A 21,087-nucleotide genomic window follows, 5' to 3' on the forward strand; every position below is an offset into this window, starting at 1 on the left:
TGTGCCACTGCGCCTGGTTATATGTTGCATTTCTAATATTTGAAACTATTTTTACAGAGTAATAGCTAAGCATACTGCAGCCTTGACAGGCCAACAAATTGGGCTGGTCTTGTAGCACTAAATGTTAACACTGGAGCACAGGCCGGTCTGGCTTCAAAGCCAATACTCTCCATGGAATCATGCGTCCTCTCAGATCATGCTTCGGTGCTTTGTGTTCAGGATAATTGATTGTGCTTGTCACTGGTGCCTCTCTAGCTGCCCACCCACTCCTGATAGGATAAAAATTTCCCTGCTAGAATGAGATTTATTCGTTAGGTCCATTTGAAAGAAATTCTGTTTAAGTAATACTTAGCCTTTTTGTTTTGCTTTGGTGCTGGGGAAAGAACCTGGGGCCCCAGATGTGTGCATTCTAAGCAAGCACTCTACCAACTAGCTACATCCCCAGCCACAATATTTAGTCCTTTAAATGGCTCCTTTGATGTGTCAAATTAAGCTAAAACTTTTAAGCTGATTCACAAGTTTGTGTGTGGAGAAGGTCTTAGAAGTGAATGAGGAGATGGTTTATTAGTCTTTGTTGAAGGACTCCGGCAGTTTCTTAAATTATTGCTATAATCTGTCATTGAAGTTGGTTGAAAATGACTTATTAACTATAGTTAAAGCTGTTGCTAGGAAAATGAGTTGCTTTTGAATTACCATACTCCGCTTTATTGGAAAAGAGAGTAGTGTTTGCTGCACTCATTCCTTCCCAGCTGTTTCTAAGGTTCAATTTCTGGGTAGTAGTGCTGGCATATTTAATGAAAATTTCTGTTTAGTATTTAAGACTCCTGAACAATTTCTTTTTTACTTTCTTTCAATCGATGAGCTGAACCAGAAATCTCTCTGGTCCTCGACCAAGAGAACTGTGTCCGTTATGACTTACCTGTCCCCTCCCCTCCCCATGGCTAGTCTTAAAAGGCTAGATCAATGAAATTAAATCTGCCTTTGGATTTGTGCTTTTAGTGAGATGGTGTACGAAATTCCATTCTGTGTTTAAGCACAGTTGAGGTAACTGTAGTTTGTAGTGATATAAATGTGTCTCATTAATCATGAAAAGGTGTTGGAAATGTGTCTTTTCTGGGGATGAAGTGAGCAGATGCTGCTGCTTAAAATTGTTAGTATCTTGACTACCCTCAGGGCTGAGCTTTATGATCTCACTAGATCTTACCTGATTCTTTCACATCTTTGCTTTTCTGAAGTTCATGCTTTCCACAGATTAAATAATTGAGGCATGGATTTTTTACTTTTGCAGATTCCATGCTGATATACATAGGACCTTTGTTTTGTGATGCCATTGTGATTTTATGCAGAATGTTATCCAGCCCTCTGTCTGAAGGAGGGTAATTTATATGCAAGAAGTCTAATTATGCTAGGAAGCTTATTTTTTATTGCACAATTTAACCAACCTGCTCATTGAAGTTCTACGACCCTTTACCTAAATCAGTCAAATAAAACTAAGTAAATAAGTTTTCTTTTGGTTTAGAGTAAGTCTTTATAGTCTGATGAGTACTTTTAGATAGTAATGACTACTTTTCAGTAGTAATTTCCCTGTTAACTTGAGAATTTACTTTAGCACCAAACATACAAAAGAATAACATAAAGTAATATTATTTTTGCCCGAGAGCTTTTGTAAAATTTGCTTTTTTTCCTTAGTACATTTTGAGTGTACTTTATTTGTAACATTTTTGTATTATCAGTTATGGTATGCCCTAACAAAATGTTACACTTACAAAGGATGAACATCCCCAATCCAATTATCCAACATTATCAGTTAATCCACTTAGGAAACATATGATTATTATTTTATTGAACATGAAAAATGTGGTGCTAACCATATTTTGTATATAAAGGCTGAAGCCTACGTAGTAATTTGTTCAGCTTATTCACTGGTGTTGGAGGTAGGACCCAAACCCAGATTCCTAGTGAGTTTTCCACCGTAGCCCAACAGCTGTGTGTCAGCTGGTTTATCTTCCTTCTAAATCAGGTGTTTTTCTTACTTGTAAGGTGATATGTGTTATAAGTGGTTTGTTACTGTTAGTTAAATTGTCCCTGTGAATTATTTATTTAAAAATTTTTTTTTGTCTTTTTTTTGAGACAGGGTCTCGCTATGCAGTTCAGACTGGTGTCTGAACTTTGTAGCCCAGGCTGGTCTTGAACTCACAGTGATCCTCCTGCCTCAGCCTCCCAAGCGCTGGGATTACAGATGTGCACCACCACGCCTGGCTATTTTAAAAATTTGTGTTGGGTTCAAGGTTATTTCCATACCAGTTCCATAAGGACAGAGACTTTTTTGTATGTACCCCTCTCCACATAGCCTGGAGTAGTGCATATAAGCAGTAGTTGTTGAAGTGATTAAAGCAATGAATTTAATTCATTTTCTTTCATTCTACTATGTCTTCATGAGTTGGGAAAAAAAAAAGAATTGGGCTTATCCCAGCCTTTCGTATCTTTGCTGTTGCTCAGAGTAAGTGCTTTACAGATGTAGGAAATAATTTTTTGGTTATCTTTTGATATTAATTGGAAGATTAAAAAATGGGTTTACTCTTGGATGTGTAAGTGTGTATATGAATCTCTATTATCACTTGTGTAAAGATGTTCTAGACCCACATGATTGCAGATCTATTGTATTTTTACTCTTTCTACTGTTGTTGGTAGTAGTTTATTATTGTCATTATGTGTGACTCTAGCAGCTCCATTCTGTTCTGATTTCTTACTTCTGTTTTGAGGTAGAAAACTAGATATCCACATAGTTCAGCATAGAGAGGCTTGGATTGAGGGAAGCCCCACTGGTAAAAAAGCATCCATAAACTGTTGAATAGTTTTGCACATTTCTTTGGGTTGCTCAGAGTCCGTTGTCAGACCTTATTCATGCCAGTCTTTTGAGTAGGTAGGTTGTGGAACGACTGGGTTCTAGATTGGAGATTTGTTTAGTATAGTTTGAGTATCCATTATCTGATAGGATATATGTGGAACAAGAAGGGTTTCTGATTTTAGAGAGTTCATTTTTTTTCTTTTTTTTTTTCCGTCTTCTTTCATCATCTCGTCTTCTTTGTTATCTTCTGGTTCAATGATCAAACTCAGCACCTTGCACCTACTAAGCAAGCACTCTACCTTGAGCTGTGTCCCCAGCCCTTTTTTTATTTTTTCCCCAGTCCTTTTTTTTAGATTTTGGGATATTTTCATAGATTTACAGATTGATCATCTCTAATTCAGAAATCTGAAATGCTCTAAAATCTGAAACTTCTTGAGAACATTTTAGATAATTGGATTGGAGGTGCTGACCCAGTATAGTGCACTACTTATAAAAAGAAGAGCCCAGGCCATTAAAATACTAGACAGCAAATAAAAGCTCATAATTTTATTTCTGTAATCATTTAGAACAGCAGCTTTTTTCTTATCTGTTAAGTTATAGTAGCAGTGAGAAACTGAAACAGACAAAAATATGTTATGTGGTAAAAATGCAGAAATCATCTCAAGGTAAGGAATTCTCCTGTTACTGACTACTGCTGTTTAAAGGTGAGAGGAACCTCTAGCTAACTGCTCAAACCTGAGAGTTTGAGAATTTAACTCAAATTCTATCATCTTAAATCCGGTATAAAAGGTGATTATGATTTGTATTTACTAGACAGAGCATGCACCGTCTTGTATTTTCCAATTCCTTTTTTTAAAATTTATTTTATTTTTTTTTTTTGGTTTTTTTCCTGTACCGGGAATCGAACTCATGACCTTGTGCTTGCCAGGCAGGCACTGTGCCACTGAGCTAAATCCCCAGCCCCTGTATTTTCCAATTTCATATAACACTTTATAAAATGCCTTTTGGTAAGTTTCCATGTTATTTGCATTTGCATCATCAAGCATATGGAAACTACATTTATGAACAAAATGTTCAGGTGCTAGTTGGGGGAACCTCACAAGCTTGAAAATCAGGCTTGTGTGATGGGACAGTATGATGTCTAGTTTCTTTAAAAGATAAAAGCAAAGTATCTGCAGCTCTCTCATTCTGAAATAATTGAGACTGAAAAAAGGAAAGTTCTCCTGTGTCATGTACTGCCCAGTTCTCTTCACTCTGCTCCCAAGTACTTACCTTTTGTGAACTGTACAGTGTGCTGCTTTAAGCCATGACATCACACTTTCGGAAATCTCTTTACAGAGGCTGGGGATATAGCTCAGTGGCTTGCAGCACCTGCCTGGCAAGCACAAGGTCCTGAGTTTGATTCCAGGTACCTCAAAACACAAAAACAAAACCTCTTTACTTGTAAATCTTAGCTTTCCCCCAAATTTGAGCAATTTGTGTTTTCATTTTCAGAAAGAAAAAAAAAAAAAAAGACCTACCCTAGTACATTATTGTCTCTTATTTTCCAGGAGTTTCCTAACCACATAACCTCTCAGAACCGAGTGAAAACAACATTGTTTGTGGAACACCCTCCCTTTAAGGTATACATAATTTGGCTTTATAATTTCAGGCCTGTCTGTAGTTGGTGATATTTTTGAATTCTTTGTTGACTTACATGGAAAAAAATTTTACTTCTGTTGAGACACAGAAGAGTTTTGATGCAGCTTGGATTTCCTTTTTACCCTTGATTTAATTAAAAATAAATGTAGTAAAAATTGTTGGCAAGAAACTTACAAAACCGTCTAATCAATACCACCATATATTTTAATTGTACGGTGTGAAAACTGACCAGAGAACTTGTCATTAAACAGCTTGTTCAATAAGTATCTTGGTCATAGAAGTTTATGTAGTTTGCTTTTTTTTTTTTTTTTTTTTTAAGCCTTTAATTTCTTGGCTTGTTTGTTGGTTTTCAAACTTGTGGAACTAATTCAATGTTTTCTGTTGTGAAATAGGAGTATAAATCAAGCTCCAATCTTTTTGAACAAGGAAGGGGAACAAGAAGTGGAGGTGTGAAAGGGGAAAAGGTTTTTTTTTTGTGGAAAAGGTTTTAAAAAAACATTCAAAAAATAGAAATAGCTTCTTCAAATGGGAAGGAGATCAAAAGTTGGAGGAAGCAGGGAAGGATGGGAGGGAAAGGGGACAAAAATAATTAAGATGTGTTGTGTACATGTGCATGTACAGACTCCCCAAAAGAAATGTAATCATTGTGTATTGGAAACATGTACTAATAAAAAAATACATAATAAAGGGCCGGGCGTGGTGGCGCATGCCTGTAATCCCAGCACTCAAGAGGCTGAGGCAGGAGGATTGTTGCAAGTTCGAGGCCAGACTGAACTGCATAGTGAGACCCTGTCTCAAAAAGACCAAAAAAAAAAAAGATAATAGGAAATAGGGAGAGAGATCATTCTCAGAGGAGAAAGGGATCAAGAGAGGGAGGGAGGGAAAGAGAGAGAGAAGGGATAAGGGATGAGAAATAGGAATGAGATGTGTACATGTACCAGCTCCACGCAAGGAGTGTAAACAAGTACTGCATACATGTCCCAAAAAAGGAAAGAGATCAGGAGATGGGTGGTGGAAGGGAGCATGGAGGGAACAGGAAAGGAATGAAAAAAGGAATTAAGATGTGTTATAAGGGGCAAGGGATGTAGCTCAGCAGCTCAGTGACACCATGCCTGTTTGGCAAGTGCAAGGTCCTGAGTTCAATTCCTGGTACCAAAAAAAAAAGAAAAGAAAAGATGTGTTATGTACCTGTACAAAATTCTGTCAAGGAATGTAAACATGTACTACACGCATATACTAATAAACTAAAATTAACAAACAAAAAAATTAAGAAAAAGAATGTGCAAGATTTTATAGTTTTTGCTTGTAATACCAGCACTGGGAAGCTGAGGCAGGAGGATTGCTGCAAGTTTGAGACCAGCCTGAGCTACAAAATGACTTCAAGGCTAGCCTGAACTGCATAGTGAAACCCTATCTGAAGAAGTCCAAAAAAAAAAAGGTTTTATAGTCTTTTTGTCAAGGCACTGCAAAATATATTACACGCATTAACATTGCTTTATATTTGTTCATACTTTACCTCTAAGCACTGAAAACATTCCCAGCACTCAGGAGGCAGAGGTTTGAGGATTGCTGGGAGTTCAAGGCCAGCCTGGGCCACATAGTGAGACCCTGTCTCAAAACAACAAAAACAACCTGAAAACATATCACTGTGCCATGTGTCTGAAATAGTTTCTAGTAGATAAGTTAACCCGCTTTTTTGGGGAATGAGGAAATTAAAACAAGGCAATTGTAGAAATTATATAGAGCTCAGTGAATAGACTTACACTGTAAACATTAGAATTATATAATGCTTTTCTTTTCCAAGAATTGTATTATTGAGCCTCAGGATTCCTTCTGTTAGCTCTCTGCTAAAACAAGCTTTGTCAAGTATCTTTTAAAGTGCTTTGGAGAAACTGAGGCATGGGGAAGTAGACTGCCAGGACTCAGATGTGTAGTACTAAGTTGGGAGTGGAATTAAACGCCACAGCTTAGAGATTCATTGTAATTTAACATTGTTGGTTGCTATTTAGCATCTAGGCTGGTTTCTTTTTTCCCCCGGTACCGGGAATCGAACTCACTCATGACCTCGTGCTTGCCAGGCAGGTGCTGTGCCACTGAGCTAAATCCCCAGACCTAGGCTGGTTTCTAAGAAACTGAGTCTTGGCTCTGGCCTGTTAGCATGAAAACGATGGGAAGTGCAGTCGTGTTTTTAGGTAGATGGCACATGGGGATAGAAGACAACTCTCTGGAAAGGAAAAGCCGGTTAACCATTATGTTGAACTAAGCCCCTCTAAGTCAAGAATGTCACACATTACAACTCTTAAAAATCTCTACAGTTTATGAATAGGTGTTTATTTTGATTTGTTTAAAACATTTCGCTCTGTTTTTATAAGTTTAGATTTAAAAAACCATATTTAAAAATATGTATTTGAGTGTAGTAATTCTTAAGAACTAGGGAAGGGGGAGCTTGAGGTTTTAAGGTGAGGACAAAAATAAGGTTTAAGGCTTGTGGGACTGTAGAGGTAAAGTTTTTCGCTTTAATATGGGGTAATGGTTTTTCTAGGGTGACCAATTAATATTGAATTTCCTTTAGGAAGTTTTCCTTAAATGGACCACCCAATGGTTACATCTGTGTGGAAAGAAAATCCTTGGTTGCCCACTTGGCACTGGGCCAAGTGTGAGACAGGGGCCACATTCAGTCCCTTGTGCCTAGATACAAAAATCTTACACAGTCAACATTGTTTCCAGACATCATTTTTGACTAATTTTATTGTCTGCTCCTCAGGGCTAATTCTGCAGTCTTTCTCTTGTGCACCAAGGACATAGTGGATGTTTTTATTTTTGAGTTTGATTACATTTTTTTTTTTAAAGAACATTTCTTATTATGCTTTAATGTATATATGGCTCTGATGTTGAACCTTATTTACTTGATACTGACTTTATAGCAGTCATTTTATAGGCTGATTGTGATTGATTGTACTTTTATACTTGTGGCTGCCCTGGCTACAGGTGTTTGGGATAATGTTTGGAGTCAATAAATTGTGTTTTTGAGAGGCTCACAGAGGGAGAGGGGAATAATGGTGGGGAATGAGTTTGCTTACAGAAACATAATCACATTGTACCTAGAAAGATGTGTCAGAAGGGGGTCTTAAGTCAGAAAAGGGTGTGGGTATTTTAGGTTTATTTTAAAGGCAGTGAAAGGGCTTTGTGTTGTAGGAAAAGTGATCAAGTTTCTGTGGAAGTGGAACCTCAAGAACTAAAAGGAACAGATTAGTAGATTTACAGTTGGTTGTTTAGAGCTCTCATTTTTTCCCCTCTTCTGTTTGATGGAAAGTTTAACAAATAGTGCTCGCTTTAGCAGCACATATACTATAATAGGAGTGATACAGAGATTCAGCACAGCCCATGCACTTCACAAGCTTGTGAAGTGTTGTATATTTTTGTATTTGTATTAAGAAAGCATTTCTTTGTTGAACAAATAGAGTCTCTACCAAATTTAGGAAAATACAGTTTGCCATTTATGGCGCACATGTTGTAGATGCTTAATAAATTATTGTTGAATATTGAATGAGTATATTGTAAAATTGCAGTTAGTATTGCTAATAATGCTTTATCATGGCAAGAAACTAGAGTGCTCTTTTGTATCAGTCTCTTGTTATGTGAGATTTAAGGAGGATTTGCAAGGGGAAGTATTTAGTGAAATGTTTGTTGTGATCTGAAAAGGAAGTTTGTCCTGAATTGAGATCACTGTTTTCTTTCGTTTGCTTGCTTGCCTGCTTGCTTGCTCACTTTCAAGATTCTTTTTCTTCCTTCCTTCCTTCCTTTCTTTCTTTCTTTCTTTCATTCATTCATTCATAAATTTTGTTTGGAATTACCACATTTTGCAAAGGAAAATGATGTATTGATCTCAAAGAAGTATAAATACGGCATTATAAATCAGTTAAAAAATTGGTTATTAAAAGTGCTTAAATAACAGCCAGGCATGGTGGTGCATGCCTGTAATTCTAGTTGTCTAGGAGGCTAAAGCAGGGGGAGTGCAACTTTAAGGCTAACCTGGGCAATTTAGTAAGACTGTGGCTCAAAAATTAAAAATGAAATGGGGATGTATTTCAGTGGTAGAGTGCTTTCCTAGCAAGTGTGAGGCCTTGGGTTAATCCCCATGACCACAAAAATAAAAACTTGAGTAGTTATTTTATGCTATAAAGATTTTGTAGGCTGTTAATCAAAAGTGAATACTAGCCAGGCTTGTGGTACATGCCTGTAATCCCAGTACTTGGGAGGCTGAGGCATGGGGATCACCTCAAGTTGAAGGGCTACATAGTGAGTTTAAGGCCAACCTCAACTATAGAGCAAGACTTTGTCTTTAAAAAACAAACAAAAAAGAAAGTGAATATGACTAAGCACTATTGCAGATAGTTCTGTAAACTATTTCTAGAAGGATCTGCCTTCTTGCCTATGAAATCACTCAGACTTTGTGCTCAGAATGGCCTAATCATTTAGGATTTACTGCTGAGTGAGAACACACATTTTGCTTTACTACTTTTAGCACATGTATAAGTTAAAGTTTTTGTAGGGTTCATGTGCCCATGTTTCCCATCCCCACAACGCATAATAAATATTTGATACTTGTAAAATGGTAGCTGCCACCAAGGTGAAACTGTTACTTGTTTTGCTTTTGAGGTACTGGGGATGGATCCCAGATGTTCAACCACTGAGATAATCCCCAGGCTTGAGTATGTTAAAAAAAAAAAAAATTTAGGCCAGGATCTCACTAAGTTGCCCAGATTGGGCTTAAGTTTTGCAGTCTTTTTGCCTCAGCCTCCTGAATAGCAAGGATTAGAGTAGGCCACCCCATTTTGCCTTTTAGAGAGCAACTACAGACTTTGTTTTTATGCAAAGATTTTTGTGTTACCAAGCCAGTGTTAGGACCCAGAGGGATTTGGAATTAAGGAATCTTTTAAAAGAAGTACCTACAGATCTCTCCTTTCACTTCTTTTAGTGTTATGGTGCTTATGTGTGCATCATAAATGTACATCTCCAGAGGAAGAGGAACATACTTTCTTGAGCTAATGTCTTCAGCCCTTCAAACAGGAATGTTTGCTGGGAGGCAGAGAGATGACCGCATGGCACAGACCTCAAAACCAAAGGTGTTTCCAGCAAGAACTAAAGGGTCTTTGCATTTCAAACTTTTCAACCTCTTTTTACTATGTGTAAAATACTGTTCTTCAAGAAGACTAGCAAAGTATTTTGATCTCTCAAATTAGTCCCTAATTTACCTGATGGAAAACAATCTTTCAGGTTGTAAAGGAAAAGAATTGTTGTATAGCAGATTTTAATTTAGTGAGAAGATGTAGTTCCAAGTTCCATGATTTGGCTGGCTGAAGGCTGCTATGAACTTTACATCAATAGTGAAAGCCCCGCCCCTTTACCGGCTTTTACATTGAACTATATTTCTAGCACACCCCAGTTTTCTTACTCCGTTTTTTTTTAAACTTTTTATTTTGAGACAGAATCTTGCATAGTAAGTTGCACAGGCTGAGCTGAAATTTCCCATCCCTCTGCCTCAGCTTCCCAGAGGGCTAGGATTACAGGCACTACTGTAGTGAAGCAATGAAAGCTTTGTTCTTTGAATTACGTACATGACTAAACAATGTACTTTTTCCATTCACAATTATGATGTCTGTCCTAGCTATCAGTAGGGCTTCCTCCCACCCTCACAGGTAGCAAAAAATATGTCCAGACATCAGCAGATTTTTACCCACCCCGCACCATTGCCCCTCTCGAAAATCACTGCTTTATGTGGTCTTTTCAGACTTAAACAAGACACTTAGAAGTATTAAGCTAGCTGGCTGGGGATATAGCTCAGTGGCACAAGTGCCTACCTGGCAAGCGCAAGGTCCTGACTTCAATCCCCGGTGCCCCGCCCCCCCAAAAAAGTACTAAACTAGCAAGTGACTACAGATTTATTGGCAAATATGTACTCCTTACGAGTCTTAAAAATCCATGCCCCCCCAGCTAGTAATTGAATCCAGTGCCTCAAGTATGCTAGACAAGTGTTCTTAAACTGAACTATACTCCTACTCCACTGCTTGGTGAATTTTAGTATTGGTCCTTTTGGAAATTTAAAGTTTATAAAATACAGTTTTACTTGGAGGGTTTATACTTTTTTTTAATTTGCAGTTTCTAACTACTTGTTTTAACCAGTTAATAGATAACTCTCATGTGTACTTGAAGTTAACATTTTGGAGCAATCTTCATGGAAAGATTCTTTTTCAACTTCTAGAAAGTTCATGTATTTTTATGACTGTAACTGGAAATGCTGGCGGTGGGCCCGCTTTAAACAGCCTTACTCAAAAAGGATCCCTTTGGGCCCCACCCTTTCTAAATTTAGGTGTTCATTCAGTCTTAGACTTAGAGCCACCCAGGGCAGCATCAGGCTGCTACTTCTTGGATAGTGGTAGGTGCTGGAACAGATACTTTGCTTTGGCTTATTTTCTGACTTTGTGACCTGAGGTCCGTGTTACAAAGTTATATGTACATTATAAGTGATTTTGTTGTTGTTAATAAATAATATTCTCAAGTTAGAGTTTAGAAAGAGTGGAAATGGGAGAAGTCAGAAAGCAAAGGAGAGAGAATTAGTTCACTTTTTGGTAGCTGAAGGAGAAAAATGAAACAGGGTCATAGCTAACTTCTAAATAGTTCTGGACTTCTTTCTTGATACTGGTAACTTTTTTTCTAAGACCATTATCTAGATCTTCAATGGGCCGCCTTTGTTATTTTGTTCTGATTCCAAAAGTAAACAAGGAACCACTGCCGGGTTGGGGATTTTGGTGAATGAGGTAATGTTTATGCCTTTGCTGTCCCAAGTCATACTGTAAACTGTGTTTCATTTGGGTTCTGCAGTAATGTTTGCTCTTCAGCTTCTCAAATGACTGACCTGCTCTGGCTATTGATCTCTTTCTGGGTCTGACTTTGTAAGCTCATCTTGAGACTTTTCAAAAAGTTAAAGCAACAATTACTATGCAACAGAACTTCTAATTAGTTGGTATGCTGGGTTTGGCTAGTTCCTGAGAGACATGTCATTTCAAATTTTCGTTGCTACTGCGTATTTTTAAGTACTTTTGACTTTTTAAAAATATTTTTAGCTTTTTGAAGGATGGCTGTAAAAATGAGCAAAATCATTCCTAGTTTTGATTGGTGAAGAAATTGAAATGTATTTAGAAATAATGCCCTTGTAGGCCTGATTTGCCAAATGAAGTAAACAACGCGTGTGTTCCCACCCCCAGGTGCATCAGTAACATCGCCAATGTGCAGTCTGTTCCTCTCTTCTCTCCACTCTTACTTGCAGTAGTCTGAGTACTATAGAATGGCCTTTGCTTTTCAAATTCATTCTTTAGGATCGTGCAGCTTGATGTGAGTACAGCAGTTTTCTGGTTTATGGTCTATAATGAAATCATCTGAACTCTCTTAAGAAAATAGGCACGTCTTTTATCGAAAGGAAAAAGAAATAGCAAAAGTGAGAATTTCCTCCCTTCAGCCAAATGAAAAAAAGAAAGTTCTTAACATTTGAGCTTATAGCCCTTAAAGGGAAGCAGTGTTTATATTCACCAGTTAATGGTGTTACTAACCCATTTTACTTTCAGTTTCTCACAATTTTGAGACCAGAAACCTTTATCATACCCTGTGTACTATAGAAGACCTCTTCTTTAAAATTTGCACCTTGGAATATAAGCAGTAGTTTGAAATTCATAATATTCAATAATAAGTATACTGCACTGATTCTCTTTGTAAAATGAACACACAGAACATTTGCGTATTGCCAGTCTTTCTAAAAATAGGAATGTCACAAGGCCAGGAAACTTTCTGTACATCATGGAGAAATATATTTCTAATAAATCAACATAGCTACATGCTAAATGGTGCTGTTTTCATAACTGAGTAGGTAACACCAGTTTTGACTGAATATTGACAATTACATATCTCCTCTATAATTTACTTTTTTATTTTCTTTCCCTTATAACTTTTAGGTAGAACTTTAGACTTCATAGCACTGAATTAACCTGCACTGAAAGCTGTTTACCTGCAGTTGTTCAATTTTTGTTGAAAGTGACCATGTCTCAAGTTCAAGTGCAAGTTCAAAACCCATCTGCTGCTCTCTCAGGGAGCCAAATACTGAACAAGAACCAATCTCTTCTCTCACAGCCTTTGATGAGTATTCCTTCTACTGCTAGCTCTCTGCCCTCTGAAAATGCAGGTAGACCTATTCAAAACTCTGCTTTACCCTCTGCATCTATTACATCCACCAGTGCAGCTGCAGGTAAGCATATAAATCCAAGTGTCTTCTGTTTCAAATGTTTTCCCAGCTTGTTTTCTGATCTGATAAGTAGGTTGCAGATGTAGGGAGCTATCATTTATCTTAAAGAAGTAGAAGAAGTATTACCACCTGCAGTTTTTCACACCAGAGATAGAACAATGGTTGTATCTGAGTTTGGTAGAAGCCTAAATTGACAGACCAGTTTTAAGTTTTGTTTTGTTTTTCTTGTTTTTTTTGTTTGTTTGTTTTGTTTTTTTCCGGTACCGGGAATCGAGCTCACGACCTTGCCAGGCAGGCACTGTGCCCCTGAGCTAAATCCCCAGCCCTAGTTTTAAGTTTTAAGGAAGAGAATTGAAAACTATTCAAATGATAAAGCCTAGTCTGTTATAAAGTAGTAGTTGACAGAAAGAATTAAACAGTGAGTACCATTTTGGCTAGTTATTGTTTAATGGAAAAATTCTGTTTTAAAGTTATTTCTCAGAACTGCTGACTCTTGTATGTGCAGGTCCTCTTTTGGTATATTTGTAAGATTTTATCCTAAACAAGGCAACAGAGTTACTAGAATATAAAAGAATACATTGACATTAATTAATTTTTACTTTGAACAAGTAAGTGTAAGGCTGGGAAGTTCTAGAGGCAGTTCAGAAACCATAATGAGGAAGTTAGAAATTAAATAAAGGCTGGGTGTGGTGGCACACAGTAGTAATCCCAACTTTTGGCTGAGCGCCTAGGAGTACTACCATGAGTTCAAGGCTGGCCTGCACTACAAAGGGAGACCCTGTCTGAACAAATAACAACAAAAAAACAAGCCATAAAAAAAGAAAAACACTGGAAAAAAAAAAAAAGAAAAAGAAGCAGAGATTTAAAAAAATGAAATAAACTTAGAAGCATTTTAATTGATTATTAGGAAATTGAAAATGAACTAAAGATACACATTGACTAGAAAAGAGTTGAAACACTTGACAGGGGCTTAAAATGATATTCTGCTCCGCCCCCCATGTCAAGACCAGGTAAATAAAATGAGGTGTCAGTGTGAATGTCTCCATAGCAGAGTTAGCTTATAACAGATTCTTTGCAAGCCCTGCCTTATGCCTGACAGCTTCCCTTGCATTTTACCTCCTTTGTCATTTCATTTTCTGTACTTTATGAATCCTAGAGTGTTGCTGCTGCTTCTCTCAGTGGCATGGCAGCTTCTGTCTCCTGAAAGCCTATGACTGCCTCACTGGGTAGCATTCTTGACTTGCCATCATGCCCAGAAACTCTTTTTTCTCTAGGTTTGCCATATGTGACTGTCTTAAAAGAGTGCACAGACTTTGTCACTCCTCTTGGATTTATTGCTTTTTCTTTTAAGGCCCTCTTACATCCACATCCTATTGACTTTATAAAACTCCTGCCTATCCTCACCATTTTACTCATGTAATTCCGAAGTAGATGAGGTTGTAGGACATTGTCCTTTGGAGAAAGGACTAGGAACGCTCCAGGGAAGTTAGCTTTGTGGAAAATAACAGGCAGTCATGTTTAAGATATGGTTACATGTAGCTGACAGCTGCCATGACAACCAGCTGTCTGTGCTGAGAAGAGCTCCTTGTTGGTCGTTGGTTGGGTACAATAGCAGCACTTCATTGGAATCCAAACCTTGCTTATTTGCTGTGGGTTGCTAGTGTTGTGTCTGTGTTGGTCCAGGTCCATACTTACGCCCCCACACCGCACCCCTAACTGGGAACTAAACCCAGGGCCTTCATACTGAGGTACATCCACAACCCATTTTTATTTTGTTTTTAATGTTGCTAAGTTGCTTGCCCAAGCTAAGCTCAAAATTGGAGCCCTCCTGCTTCAGTCTCACAGAGTGCTGAGATTAGTGGTATGCATCTTCAGTTATTCTTGACTTCTGTTTTCATTCTTTGGAAAACATACTTTTAGGTTACCCAGCTTCAGCTGATCCAGCAGACATAATCCCAGTTGTGTCTTCCTCTAGGCATGTACTCCCAGCATGCTTTTCAGTTTTGTATCACTGCTGCTGAAGTCTTTGTTTCATTCTTTCTTTCTTTTCTTTTTTTTTTGGTACCAGGAATCAAACTCAGGACCTTGTGCTTGCCAGGCAGGCACCTGTGCCACTGAGCTGTACCCCTGGCCCTGCTGAAGTCTTTAGACTTTCAGGTTTTTCTCACTCTAATTTTATATTCTTGGGAGAGTAGCAGTCTTATATACTGCTACTATATTTCAGTGTACTTACTTTCAGTTCCTTCGTATATGACACCCCCAACGCCCCCCCAAAAAACAAAAACCAGTGTATTTTGTGAATGAGTTAATCTGTTTCACCAAGATTCAACCTGAATATGAATTTTTGTATGAGCAGGGTTCAGCTCAGTATAAAGTAAATATTGTCTACCCTGTGCATTTGTATCTCATCCAGAAGGTTTTGTGATTTATTTTTTGTTTTGTTTTTGTTCATTTTTGGAGACAGGGTCTTGGTAAGATGTTTGCTCATGCTGGGCTCAAACTTAGGATTTTCCTGCCTCACCAAGTAGCTGGGACTAGAGGCATGCATTCTGGCTTTCTGATTTGTTTTTTTGTTTGTTTGTTATTGTTGTTGAAAGTAGTGATGTGATTCAAAAATATATATTTTCAGATTACTAAGGCCCGTAGATTCAAAAGTGCAGGTTTATGAAGAGTTGCTTCTTTTTTCATCCTTACAAAATAGCTCAAAGAAAATATGTGCTTTTCATTGGATGTTTGGCTTTTAAAATTCCAAACAATGTGTGGTTGGTTAGGATTTTGAATGGAGACAATTTCCAAGTACTGCGGTTGATACTCTGTGATTTTTTTCAAGGCCCTGAGCTTTCTTCTCTCTATAGCCTTTCTCTGGCTCCTTTCCTGTTTGTTTGCATGTGGACTGGGCAGGGATAACAGAAAGTAAATTTGCTATTTATTAGCAACCCAGATAAAAAGTTTGATGGTGCAGGGTAGAAATTGATCTTAAGGTGAGTATTTTGGTTTGTCTTTGATTTCAATTATTTTTGTCATTTGCCTTATCTTAGAGAATAAAGCATAGACTATAATTTGAATTTTTGCTGATTGTTATTGAGTTCATTCTTCTAAACTTGTTTGGCGTCTGTGCTGATTTACACCTAGGGTCTTAATTTTCGCATATTCAGCTTTATTTTTTTTGGCAGTGGTACGGGACATAGTAAGAGAGAAGGAATTGGGCTATTTCTGATCCAAGTGTTGCAGCACAGATAATATACTAAGGATGAGTTATTTCATTATGCCTCATTTTTCTTCACATGGAAGCCCTAAGCTTTAAATGTAATCACATTTCTCTTTTTATTTGATTAAGTATAACATCAAGCACTATCATATATAGAGACCATGCAAAGCATGGTTAGGTCAGTCACTTTTGCAATCAGTCAGATCTCAGTTTGAATCCTGGCATTTTTTTAGTTCTGTGACCTAGAGCAAGTTAAGCATTTTTTTTTTTTGAACCTTGGTTTCTTCTTCTATAAAGTAGGGATAGTATCTACAAAATAAGCCTCTTGTGAGAATTAGAAAGTGTATGTGGAAGTGTGAAGTGCAATGCCTGGCACTTAGTACATGCTCGAGAAATAATAGCTATTATTATTAAGCAATTATATATTTAAGAAAAATATATGTTTCTTATCCATGTGAGGCTAGTTCAAAAATATTATTCTAAAGCAAAACTATATTTGAAGTGTTTCTTTGTATGTGGAGTGCAATTAGTAATTTTTTTTTCAATTTGTGTTTCCTCTGCAGTTCTTTTCCTTCAGACCTTAACTTTCTGTGTAGTAAAACTGTTTTTAGTATTTTCTGAAATATGTACTTTTTAACTTGATACTTCTGGTAGACTGGCTTTGTGTTCATCTGAATTGCATTTTCTTTTCACACCTACAAGTTGTTCAAAGAGAAGTTCTCTTCTGTGTGACTCTTGGCTTATTTTTTATTTTTTTATTTTTGGTCTTTTTGAGACGGTCTTGCTATGCAGTTCAGGCTGGCCTTGAGCTCACTTTGTAGTCCAGGCTGGTCTCGAACTCTCAATGATCCTCCTGCCTTAGCATCCCGAGTGTTGGGATTACAGGCGTGCGCCACCATGCCTGGCTGGCTTATTTTTTAGAAATCAGAGGTTTGGTGTACCTTAAATTCTTATCAAAACCAAGATTATAACTTTGCTACCAATGTTCTGTGTCAGAAGGAGGCAGGCAGAATGACACTGTGTAGGGTGGGGAGGGTCCTGGAGAAAGGCAGGGCTGTTCATGAGATTAAGTCCTTTTGCTTTTCATCATTTCCCCCCCTCAGCATCTTTCTGTGAAATAATCACCAGAGTGACCCAGGGATGCCACTGCATTGCGGATCCCTGCCTTTTGACCTCTCTGGCCAACCTGGGTTTTAAGTTCCTGTTATTTGGTACTTACATGTGTAACCTCATAAACTACAGAACATATACAGGAGATCCCTAATGTTTCAAGGGGAATGAAGGATTTGTTCAGTTTTTCATGTTAGTGGAAGCTATGCACTGAGGGAATCTCAACGTTAGGACGTACAGGAAAAATCAGCTGTGAAGGCATAGTGCCATCCCCATCACCTTAGCCACCACATTTAAATAATCTAGACATACCTAAGCCAATGTTTCTCCTGTTCTTATTTTGCGGGGAGGTACCTGGGAATCTAACTCAAAACATCATGCTTGCCAGGCAAGTGCTGCACCACTGAGGTAAATCCCTGGCCCCAAGTTCTCATTTTTTATAAATGAGATAAAGTGATAGCTAGTGATAAAGCAAAACAAAAAGAAAGCTCCAGTTGATTTTGCTAAGTCCCAAAGTAGTGATTTCAAAACTTAAGAGTGTATTAGAATCACTTTGGAGCTTATTAAACATGCACAGACCTGGATGATCTTTGTACTATGTATTTATGTATATATGTATGTTTGTACTGGGAATTGAACTCGGAACCTTGAGCTTATTAGGCAGGCCCTTTGCCACTCAGCTGTATCCCCAGCCCCTTGTACTATTTAGTCACAATTGGGCATTGGTGTTTTCTCAGGTTTCCCAGCTGCTTCTTCAGAAGGACCAGACTTTTAAGCATCACTGTGTGGTGATATGTCATCAAGTTTTAACAGAATATTAGCTTAGTAGTGATGGAATTTTTGTTTTTTGTTTTTTTCGGGTGTCGGAAATCGAACTCACGACCTTGTGCTTGCCAGGCAGGCGCGCTGTGCTGCTGAGCTAAATCTCTAGCCCCAGTGATGGAATTTTAATGTAACAGAATTTTAAGAATGATGTATGCTTGGATTACTTTCATTTGTAAAGGAAGAAAGTCTTGCCTTCATCAGCCTGTGTTGAGGACAAAATTAGGCAGAGTAGAAGGCAACATTTGAAAACCTGACTGACCTTGCCAGGTTTTCTCAAATTTTGTCTAATGGGATTATATTTCCAGATGAGAGTTCTCCTGTGGCTTGTCTTAATTTGCATGAGATACTACAATGTTTCTGATAATCAACTTTGTGAAATCTCTTACATGAGAAGTAATTTTGGAAGACAGTTTCTATTTAGATATATTCTAAATGAGAGTTTATTATTTTAACATGTAACAACATATGTACTTGCCCCAAGTTTCAGAGTTAATTTTTCACGTAGTGCTATTGAATGCTAACCAGTGGATACCAGAAGAAGATTTTTCTACTTATAAAGACATAAAAGGAAAAAGGCTTGGAGGAATAAATTAATAAGATAGTGACCAGTCTATCTATCTGTCTGTCTTATCTATCTATCTATCTATCTATCTATCTATTTATATCTATCCACCTACCTCCCTACCTATGTGGGTTTTTTGAGACAAGGTCTCACTATGTAGTGTAGGCTGGCCTTGAACTCTGCTTATGTAGCCCAGGCTGGCCTCAAGCTGATGGTGATCCTCCTGCCGCAGCTTCCCAAGTGCTGGGATAACAGATGTGCACCACCATACCCAGCTATGACCAGGCTTTTTAAACAGTGACCATAAAAAGTATTCAAGGTCTAAGTGACAGTCAACATCAGGTTTCTTGAATTGGAAGTTCACAGTTTCCAATTGTAGGTGTTGACAGTACACATGGAGATCGGCACTGGGAAGGTGAAGTAGTATTTAAAAGTCTACCGTACAACTGGTGCCAAAGCTTTGGAAGGACAAAATTTCCTAAACCATGGGGTTCCCTTTTCATAGGAAGGAAAGAATCAGGTATTATGCATGGGACAGCCTGTCAGATTTCTTTCAAAAGCGTATCTGGAGGTACCCATCTAGTATGAATATGAATGGTTTCTTAACTAACTTATAGCTTTCAGAAGCACAGATCCTATACTGCCAGTGGCAAATGCTTATCTGTTAGAAATCCTGAACCTTACTTCTATAAAGCAGTGGATTCCCAGTCCACAGTTTCTTGATTCCTGATGATCTACAAAGGTGGTAGGGGAAGGAGCAGTCCCTAAATAATTCCTAAAATTTCAGAAAAGCATTTTGCCTTGAGAAGGTTGTATAGATTGTCCAGAACATGCATGGTGTGACCAAAATATATAATATGTTTAAATTTTAAAAATTTGTTACAATAAAAGACACATTGCCAATAGTCCACCTCAGAATATTCCATTCTTGGCATATCAAATACTACCCCTCACTTCAGATACTCTTATCCCATTTTTCTTGTTTCTTTCTGAAGCAGTTTTGGGAATCTTCTTTCACGAGTGTCTTTATGAGGTATGATTAAAAGTATGGTGAATTCTGTTTCTGAGTGCCATCCAGCAGAAAGGCAGACTCATAAAAATATTATAAGCATGTCCTTATCCTGTCCTTACCTGCCTTGCACCGGATCTGGCGCTGTTGAACTTCTTACTCTTCCTTAAAGCCAAAATGACTGTGAAAGATAAACATTTTGAAGAGATTCAAGACACTGAGGCAGCCACAACAACGCAACACAAGACTCAAAAGAGGACTTCCAGAATGCTTCAGAAAGTGGCAAGAATGATGACGTGTTTGAAGCAAGGGTATTTTGAAAGGGGAATTAATGGCAATATATCTTTTAATGTAATTTTAGAAATATTGAAACAGCCTATTTTTGATCATACCATATAGGTTTTCGGTGGAAGCACATCAAGTCAGTGTGGTAATATTGATGTAATCTGGGAGGTTTCTTTTTTTGTGGGGTGTGGTGTGGGAATCGAACTCAGGACCTTATGCTTGCCAGGCAGGCGCTGGGCTACTGAGCTGAATCTCCAGCCCTAATACTGATGTAATCTGTTGATCAGAAGTGCTGATTGTCAGCACTTTTGATAACTAAATCTCCTGATAGCTGAAAAAGATTGGAAAATAACTTTAAATATTTATCACTGGCATACAAACCAGCAGGACATAGTTCCACTGCAAAGGCCTCAAGCACAGAGAAACAGTAATCAAGAGGTGTGTCTGGTGAGTTGGGAGCCACTAACCTGAAGGCTCGGGCTGACATAGCACTTTCAGTAGTTATCCTAGGCCTTGGTAGGCAGGGATAAGCGTGGAACATCTCAGTCAGACCTTTCTGGTTGTCTTCGATTTTTCTGTGGTGTTTTCTTCAAATTATTTCTCTATTGCAGATAAACTCTATTGGTCAGAGCTGCTTTTAAAATGATTCAGGTTATACTTAAAATGCAACTATACAAATTATGTAAAAAAGAGAATCCTAGTAAGAGAAAGGATTGATAACTGATGTGATCCTTTGTGCAAACTCCAAAGGTATTCTTACAAAGTTGATTCATGCACTGAATTTAGTTGCACAAATTTTCTAATAAAACGAAGTCATTTTAAAATTTTTCTCTGTGTACATTCTTAGGAGGCATTTTAAAGTGGACTTTTGTGTACATTTAAATTGATTTTTGCCATTGCTATTGTTGTTCTGTGTTTGGTATGAAAGTGGTGTTTTTATTTTTGTTTTTAATTTTTTTTTTGGTACTGGGAATCGAACTCATGACCTCATGCTTGCTGGGCAGGCACGGTGCTGATGAGCTACCTCCCCGGCCCGAAAGTGTTGTTTCTAAATGTGATTGTGCATTAACACTAATCTTTCCAGGCTGACTTTTTAAATGATTTGTAAAGATTTATGCATTGGATGAACTGAGAAAACAAATCAGAAAATGAACACTGTGTATTTTCTATTCTGAGGTAATGACTTACTGCTGTTGTATTTAAAAATGAACTGAGGGGGCTGGGGATTTAGCTCAGCGGCAAAAGCGCCTGCCTGGCAAGCGCAAGGTCGTGAGTTCGGTTCCCGGTACCGGAGAAAAACCAAAAA

The sequence above is a fragment of the Chinchilla lanigera genome, unplaced genomic scaffold (assembly GCF_000276665.1).
Source record: "Chinchilla lanigera isolate Chin_1 unplaced genomic scaffold, ChiLan1.0 scaffold00044, whole genome shotgun sequence".
NCBI lineage: Eukaryota > Metazoa > Chordata > Mammalia > Rodentia > Chinchillidae > Chinchilla > Chinchilla lanigera.